Source organism: Saccostrea cucullata, unplaced genomic scaffold (genome assembly GCF_032062105.1).
Source record: "Saccostrea cucullata isolate Sc308-1 unplaced genomic scaffold, CSIRO_AGI_Scuc_v1 ctg22402, whole genome shotgun sequence".
NCBI classification, from domain to species: Eukaryota; Metazoa; Mollusca; class Bivalvia; order Ostreida; family Ostreidae; genus Saccostrea; species Saccostrea cuccullata.
In genome coordinates this window covers 1-7,849 of record NW_026937524.1, presented here as the reverse complement: position 1 = coordinate 7,849, position 7,849 = coordinate 1, and the positions used below count along the sequence as shown (strand labels likewise).

General features: G+C 31.7%; 5 non-coding genes across 5 annotated transcripts; all 5 read left to right on the top strand.

Moving 5' to 3' along the window:
- The first annotated feature begins 657 nt into the window (after positions 1-657).
- LOC134248330 (U6 spliceosomal RNA) lies at positions 658-766 on the top strand. The gene has a single exon (XR_009988026.1). It is a non-coding gene; the product is annotated as a U6 spliceosomal RNA (small nuclear RNA).
- An 884-nt stretch (positions 767-1,650) lies between these two features.
- LOC134248327 (U1 spliceosomal RNA) lies at positions 1,651-1,814 on the top strand. Its single transcript, XR_009988023.1, has one exon. It is a non-coding gene; the product is annotated as a U1 spliceosomal RNA (small nuclear RNA).
- A 1,168-nt stretch (positions 1,815-2,982) lies between these two features.
- Positions 2,983-3,091, top strand: LOC134248329 (U6 spliceosomal RNA). Its single transcript, XR_009988025.1, has one exon. It is a non-coding gene; the product is annotated as a U6 spliceosomal RNA (small nuclear RNA).
- Positions 3,092-3,967: 876 nt separating this feature from the next.
- LOC134248326 (U1 spliceosomal RNA) lies at positions 3,968-4,131 on the top strand. The gene has a single exon (XR_009988022.1). It is a non-coding gene; the product is annotated as a U1 spliceosomal RNA (small nuclear RNA).
- Positions 4,132-5,299: 1,168 nt separating this feature from the next.
- On the top strand, positions 5,300-5,408 carry LOC134248328 (U6 spliceosomal RNA). The gene has a single exon (XR_009988024.1). It is a non-coding gene; the product is annotated as a U6 spliceosomal RNA (small nuclear RNA).
- The last annotated feature ends 2,441 nt before the right edge of the window (positions 5,409-7,849 follow it).

Sequence of the window (7,849 nt, the reverse complement as noted above, 5' to 3'; positions counted from 1 at the left end):
AGAAAGTGAATGGAATTTTCGTGAATTTTCAAAGTGGACATCAATTTCATACAGCGTATATAGCAATGTTTGCTAGTGGTGCATCGGATTACGTTCAAGTTGGAAAATAATTCTCTGCAAGTTGATTTGCACTAGAACTTAGAAGACAAATTATTGGAAGGTTAGTGAATTTCCTAGTTTTATTTTTTATTTATTTCAACAATTAGCGTCCTGAAAGCCCTTATCCATTCTGCATAGTAACCAACCCACTCAACGGCCATTTTTTGAGCACCGGAGTGTTGTTTGATTGTAAACCATATAAAATACATATTTGGACAAAATTGCTTGATATGAAATATGACAACATTACAAATATTTGGTCATTAAAGTTATTAATAATATGAAAATGACCCTACTCCACCCATCCCCTCCCCTTAAAAAAATTATTATTTTTATTCCGTTATTTGTTTTTATGCAATTATCCTTTATGATTTTCGTTTTTACAATACACATGTGTGCACATGTGTAGTCACATACATGGGTAGGTAGCAGTTAACTTTCTTGTTACGTAATATTAACGTTTCTCCAGGTGTTTACAGTATGCAAAATTTAAAAAGGGCTATTTCATAATATTCTCTGAATCATTGTATTTATATGCCACAATTATTTTACTACATTGTACTTGCTTTTCGGCAGTACATATATTAAAATTGGAACGATACAGAGAAGATTAGCATGGCCCCTGCGCAAGGATGACACGCAAATTCGTGAAGCGTTCCATATTTTTCTTTTTCCGATATTCCCCCTGAAATTTAGAAAAAAAAAATTATTAAATTTTATCTATTTTAAGTTTTTTCACCTCTCTTTTTTGTATTTCGACTTTAAAATGAATTTGCTAAACTTCATTTCAATTTTTGGAAACCAAACGCGGCGTTTGGTCGATAAAAGAGAATAAGATTGAAATTGGAAGGAAATTGGAAGAAATTGGAACGAGGGCGATATCTGATTGGTCGAACATTTTGGGACCCACCGCTGAGATTCTGAAGCAAGCATGCGAATGGAAGACGCGCAAATTTGTAGAGCATTCCATATACTCTTCCCGTATTGCTATTTTTTTATTTAATGACATTGAGGTAAAAAAAAAAAAAAAAAAAATTAACCTCAAAGGGGGGGGGGGGGGGGGGGGGCACTGGTGTGTATAATATGTATAATAGCGTAATTCGTTTTATTATTCATATCTTGGTTATTGTTTGATATCTTCTTTTCTCCCTATATTAATACTATTTTTTTCTTAGCAAAAAAAAAAAAAAAAAGAAGAAAAGTAAAGTATAATTAAAACAATTAAATAGAGAAAAAAAAATCTGTTATATACACTGTTACACTGACATACAGGTGATTGTTTAAACGCTGGACATACGAATGATAAACGTTGACTGTACGTCGCATTTAGAAAAACGGAGTATGTGTAAGAAAGATTTTAGAGAGTGAGTAAAACATGGGAATACGACACAGAGGTAAAATATAAAGACAAGGATGTAATTTGGGATGGTGAGCCTGCCCATTTCGGCCCGTCCGTGAGACATTGATCATATGTGAGTGCACTCTGTCTTTTAAACACTTAATTTCTGCTCAGCGCCATTGTTTTAAATTCTGTCTTTTACTATACTGATCATACTTACCTGGTGCAGAGGGCACCCTGATCCCGAAGGGGGTCCCTCCAGGGCGAGGCCTTTCCATTGCACTCCGGATCGGCTGAACCCTGCGATCGCCCCAAATGCGGGCGACTCGGGCACGTAATTTTTAAGTGTGGGGGTCTGCGTTCGCGCTTACCCCTGGTACATCAATTTAGAATAAGAGAAAAAATATGCACTCCTGTAACTGTATTAATTTGATAATTCACAAATTTATATATCATTTTTATGCATGATGTTAATTTACTGCATGCAGATATATGTCTTTTTTCTTAATGCACTTTATTTTATTTCTGTCAATTTCATTTGTTTATCAATTTGATTTTTAGTTACATTAATTTCATTTTTTCATTGATATTTTTTGTTACTTTTATTTTTTAATTGTTCCTGTTGAGGGTTGTGTGTGTTTTAAATTTTGACTTTTTGAAAGAAGTATATTTATTTATTTATTTTATTCGTTCATTCATTATATTCTTCAATTTTCTTTAACACGTTTTTTTTTCACCATGACACAAGTTAGAAGGAGTTATGTCCCTTTGACCGTAGCCTATTGTTCACGTAATGCCCACTGTGACGTCGTGTTCGTAACAACAAAAGCGGTCGTCAGAGAAGTGTGGAATCCATTTTTTTGTGTGCATTTCCAATATTCAGTGTGAGAAAGTGAATGGAATTTTCGTGAATTTTCAAAGTGGACATCAATTTCATACAGCGTATATAGCAATGTTTGCTAGTGGTGCATCGGATTACGTTCAAGTTGGAAAATAATTCTCTGCAAGTTGATTTGCACTAGAACTTAGAAGACAAATTATTGGAAGGTTAGTGAATTTCCTAGTTTTATTTTTTATTTATTTCAACAATTAGCGTCCTGAAAGCCCTTATCCATTCTGCATAGTAACCAACCCACTCAACGGCCATTTTTTGAGCACCGGAGTGTTGTTTGATTGTAAACCATATAAAATACATATTTGGACAAAATTGCTTGATATGAAATATGACAACATTACAAATATTTGGTCATTAAAGTTATTAATAATATGAAAATGACCCTACTCCACCCATCCCCTCCCCTTAAAAAAATTATTATTTTTATTCCGTTATTTGTTTTTATGCAATTATCCTTTATGATTTTCGTTTTTACAATACACATGTGTGCACATGTGTAGTCACATACATGGGTAGGTAGCAGTTAACTTTCTTGTTACGTAATATTAACGTTTCTCCAGGTGTTTACAGTATGCAAAATTTAAAAAGGGCTATTTCATAATATTCTCTGAATCATTGTATTTATATGCCACAATTATTTTACTACATTGTACTTGCTTTTCGGCAGTACATATATTAAAATTGGAACGATACAGAGAAGATTAGCATGGCCCCTGCGCAAGGATGACACGCAAATTCGTGAAGCGTTCCATATTTTTCTTTTTCCGATATTCCCCCTGAAATTTAGAAAAAAAAAATTATTAAATTTTATCTATTTTAAGTTTTTTCACCTCTCTTTTTTGTATTTCGACTTTAAAATGAATTTGCTAAACTTCATTTCAATTTTTGGAAACCAAACGCGGCGTTTGGTCGATAAAAGAGAATAAGATTGAAATTGGAAGGAAATTGGAAGAAATTGGAACGAGGGCGATATCTGATTGGTCGAACATTTTGGGACCCACCGCTGAGATTCTGAAGCAAGCATGCGAATGGAAGACGCGCAAATTTGTAGAGCATTCCATATACTCTTCCCGTATTGCTATTTTTTTATTTAATGACATTGAGGTAAAAAAAAAAAAAAAAAAACCTCAAAGGGGGGGGGGGGGGGGCACTGGTGTGTATAATATGTATAATAGCGTAATTCGTTTTATTATTCATATCTTGGTTATTGTTTGATATCTTCTTTTCTCCCTATATTAATACTATTTTTTTCTTAGCAAAAAAAAAAAAAAAAAAAGAAGAAAAGTAAAGTATAATTAAAACAATTAAATAGAGAAAAAAAAATCTGTTATATACACTGTTACACTGACATACAGGTGATTGTTTAAACGCTGGACATACGAATGATAAACGTTGACTGTACGTCGCATTTAGAAAAACGGAGTATGTGTAAGAAAGATTTTAGAGAGTGAGTAAAACATGGGAATACGACACAGAGGTAAAATATAAAGACAAGGATGTAATTTGGGATGGTGAGCCTGCCCATTTCGGCCCGTCCGTGAGACATTGATCATATGTGAGTGCACTCTGTCTTTTAAACACTTAATTTCTGCTCAGCGCCATTGTTTTAAATTCTGTCTTTTACTATACTGATCATACTTACCTGGTGCAGAGGGCACCCTGATCCCGAAGGGGGTCCCTCCAGGGCGAGGCCTTTCCATTGCACTCCGGATCGGCTGAACCCTGCGATCGCCCCAAATGCGGGCGACTCGGGCACGTAATTTTTAAGTGTGGGGGTCTGCGTTCGCGCTTACCCCTGGTACATCAATTTAGAATAAGAGAAAAAATATGCACTCCTGTAACTGTATTAATTTGATAATTCACAAATTTATATATCATTTTTATGCATGATGTTAATTTACTGCATGCAGATATATGTCTTTTTTCTTAATGCACTTTATTTTATTTCTGTCAATTTCATTTGTTTATCAATTTGATTTTTAGTTACATTAATTTCATTTTTTCATTGATATTTTTTGTTACTTTTATTTTTTAATTGTTCCTGTTGAGGGTTGTGTGTGTTTTAAATTTTGACTTTTTGAAAGAAGTATATTTATTTATTTATTTTATTCGTTCATTCATTATATTCTTCAATTTTCTTTAACACGTTTTTTTTTCACCATGACACAAGTTAGAAGGAGTTATGTCCCTTTGACCGTAGCCTATTGTTCACGTAATGCCCACTGTGACGTCGTGTTCGTAACAACAAAAGCGGTCGTCAGAGAAGTGTGGAATCCATTTTTTTGTGTGCATTTCCAATATTCAGTGTGAGAAAGTGAATGGAATTTTCGTGAATTTTCAAAGTGGACATCAATTTCATACAGCGTATATAGCAATGTTTGCTAGTGGTGCATCGGATTACGTTCAAGTTGGAAAATAATTCTCTGCAAGTTGATTTGCACTAGAACTTAGAAGACAAATTATTGGAAGGTTAGTGAATTTCCTAGTTTTATTTTTTATTTATTTCAACAATTAGCGTCCTGAAAGCCCTTATCCATTCTGCATAGTAACCAACCCACTCAACGGCCATTTTTTGAGCACCGGAGTGTTGTTTGATTGTAAACCATATAAAATACATATTTGGACAAAATTGCTTGATATGAAATATGACAACATTACAAATATTTGGTCATTAAAGTTATTAATAATATGAAAATGACCCTACTCCACCCATCCCCTCCCCTTAAAAAAATTATTATTTTTATTCCGTTATTTGTTTTTATGCAATTATCCTTTATGATTTTCGTTTTTACAATACACATGTGTGCACATGTGTAGTCACATACATGGGTAGGTAGCAGTTAACTTTCTTGTTACGTAATATTAACGTTTCTCCAGGTGTTTACAGTATGCAAAATTTAAAAAGGGCTATTTCATAATATTCTCTGAATCATTGTATTTATATGCCACAATTATTTTACTACATTGTACTTGCTTTTCGGCAGTACATATATTAAAATTGGAACGATACAGAGAAGATTAGCATGGCCCCTGCGCAAGGATGACACGCAAATTCGTGAAGCGTTCCATATTTTTCTTTTTCCGATATTCCCCCTGAAATTTAGAAAAAAAAAATTATTAAATTTTATCTATTTTAAGTTTTTTCACCTCTCTTTTTTGTATTTCGACTTTAAAATGAATTTGCTAAACTTCATTTCAATTTTTGGAAACCAAACGCGGCGTTTGGTCGATAAAAGAGAATAAGATTGAAATTGGAAGGAAATTGGAAGAAATTGGAACGAGGGCGATATCTGATTGGTCGAACATTTTGGGACCCACCGCTGAGATTCTGAAGCAAGCATGCGAATGGAAGACGCGCAAATTTGTAGAGCATTCCATATACTCTTCCCGTATTGCTATTTTTTTATTTAATGACATTGAGGTAAAAAAAAAAAAAAAAACCTCAAAGGGGGGGGGGGGGGGGGGGCACTGGTGTGTATAATATGTATAATAGCGTAATTCGTTTTATTATTCATATCTTGGTTATTGTTTGATATCTTCTTTTCTCCCTATATTAATACTATTTTTTTCTTAGCAAAAAAAAAAAAAAAAAAAAGAAGAAAAGTAAAGTATAATTAAAACAATTAAATAGAGAAAAAAAAATCTGTTATATACACTGTTACACTGACATACAGGTGATTGTTTAAACGCTGGACATACGAATGATAAACGTTGACTGTACGTCGCATTTAGAAAAACGGAGTATGTGTAAGAAAGATTTTAGAGAGTGAGTAAAACATGGGAATACGACACAGAGGTAAAATATAAAGACAAGGATGTAATTTGGGATGGTGAGCCTGCCCATTTCGGCCCGTCCGTGAGACATTGATCATATGTGAGTGCACTCTGTCTTTTAAACACTTAATTTCTGCTCAGCGCCATTGTTTTAAATTCTGTCTTTTACTATACTGATCATACTTACCTGGTGCAGAGGGCACCCTGATCCCGAAGGGGGTCCCTCCAGGGCGAGGCCTTTCTTTATGGGGGTTTTTTAGCAGCTTTAATTTTTTTTTTTTTAATGCATTTTTTTTTTTCCTTTTCATTTTTTTAATTTGTTTTTGTTCTTAAACTTTTTCTTTAATTTTTTTTGTTTTTTTAAATTGTTCCTTTTGGGGGGTTTTGTTTTTAAATTTTATTTTTTAAAGAATTTAATTTATTTATTATTTTTTTTTTCAATTTTTTTTTTTAAAATTTTTTTTTTTAAAATGAAAAGTTAAAATTATTTTTAGTATTTGTTACAAATATGTCTTTGGTTGTAAAAAAAGCGGGAAGAAGTTAATATTTTTTTTGTCTTTTTCAATATTCTTAAAATTTTTAATTTTTTTTTCAAAGGGGAAAAATTTTTAAAGGTATTCTGTTTGCTAGGGGTGATATTACTTTCGTTGGAAAAAACCTTGCAAGGTTTGAAAAATTGGAAAAAAAAATTTATTAAGGTTTGGGAATTTTGTTTTTTTTTTAAAATTTTTAAACAATTTCTAAACCCCTTACCCATTTGCATGTCAACCCATAAGGGTTTTTTTTTGAAATGGTTGTTGTAAACCTTAAAAACAATTTGAAAAGTTAATTAAAATTCAAAAAAAATTTTTTTTTTTAAATTAAAATTTTTAAAAAAGCCCTATCCACCCATCCCCCCCCTTTAAAAAAATTTTTTTACCGATTTTTTTTATAAACCTTTTAATTTTTTTTACAAAACCGTTGAATTGAACATAAAAATTGGTCATTAAAATTTTTTTAGAAATTTTACTTTCCCATTTTCTAAAAAAATTAAAATTTTTCTAATTTTTTAATCATTTTTTATATCCCTTTTTTATACATTGTACTTGTTTTCCATACATTATTAAAATTAACTCGAGAAATTACTCCCCGCGAAGGGATGCAAAATTTTAAGGGTTTTTAATTTTTCTTTTTAATTTTCCCCTGAAATTTAAAAAAAAAATTTTTTTTTTTATTTATTTTTTTTTTCATTTTTTTTATTTGACTTTAAAAGAATTTGCTCTTTTTCAATTTTGAAACCAAACGCGGCGTTTTCTGGTTTGAAATTGGAAAAAAAAAATTAAACCATTTATTTAAACTTTTGGGACCCCCCCTAAAATTTGAACACTTTTTGGAAAAAACCCCCAAATTTGTAAAATAATTTTATTGATTTTTTAAAAATGAAGGGGGAAAAAAAAATTTCAAAAGGGGGGGGGGGGGGGGAAAAATTTGATAAAGCGAATTTTTTTAATTCATATCTTTTTTGTTTGTATTTTTTTTTATTTAATACTTTTTTTTAAAAAAAAAAAAAAAAAAAAAAAAAACTTAAAAGAAAAAAAAATCTTTAAAACACTTTATTCATATTTTTTCCTCCCATAAATAAAATTCTTCCCCAAAAAAAAGTAGTTAAAAAATTTTTTAAGGGGAAAAACGGGGAATACACAAGAGGAAAAAATTTTAAAGGGTGAATTTTGGGGGGTGACCTCCCATTTGGGTGGGTTTTG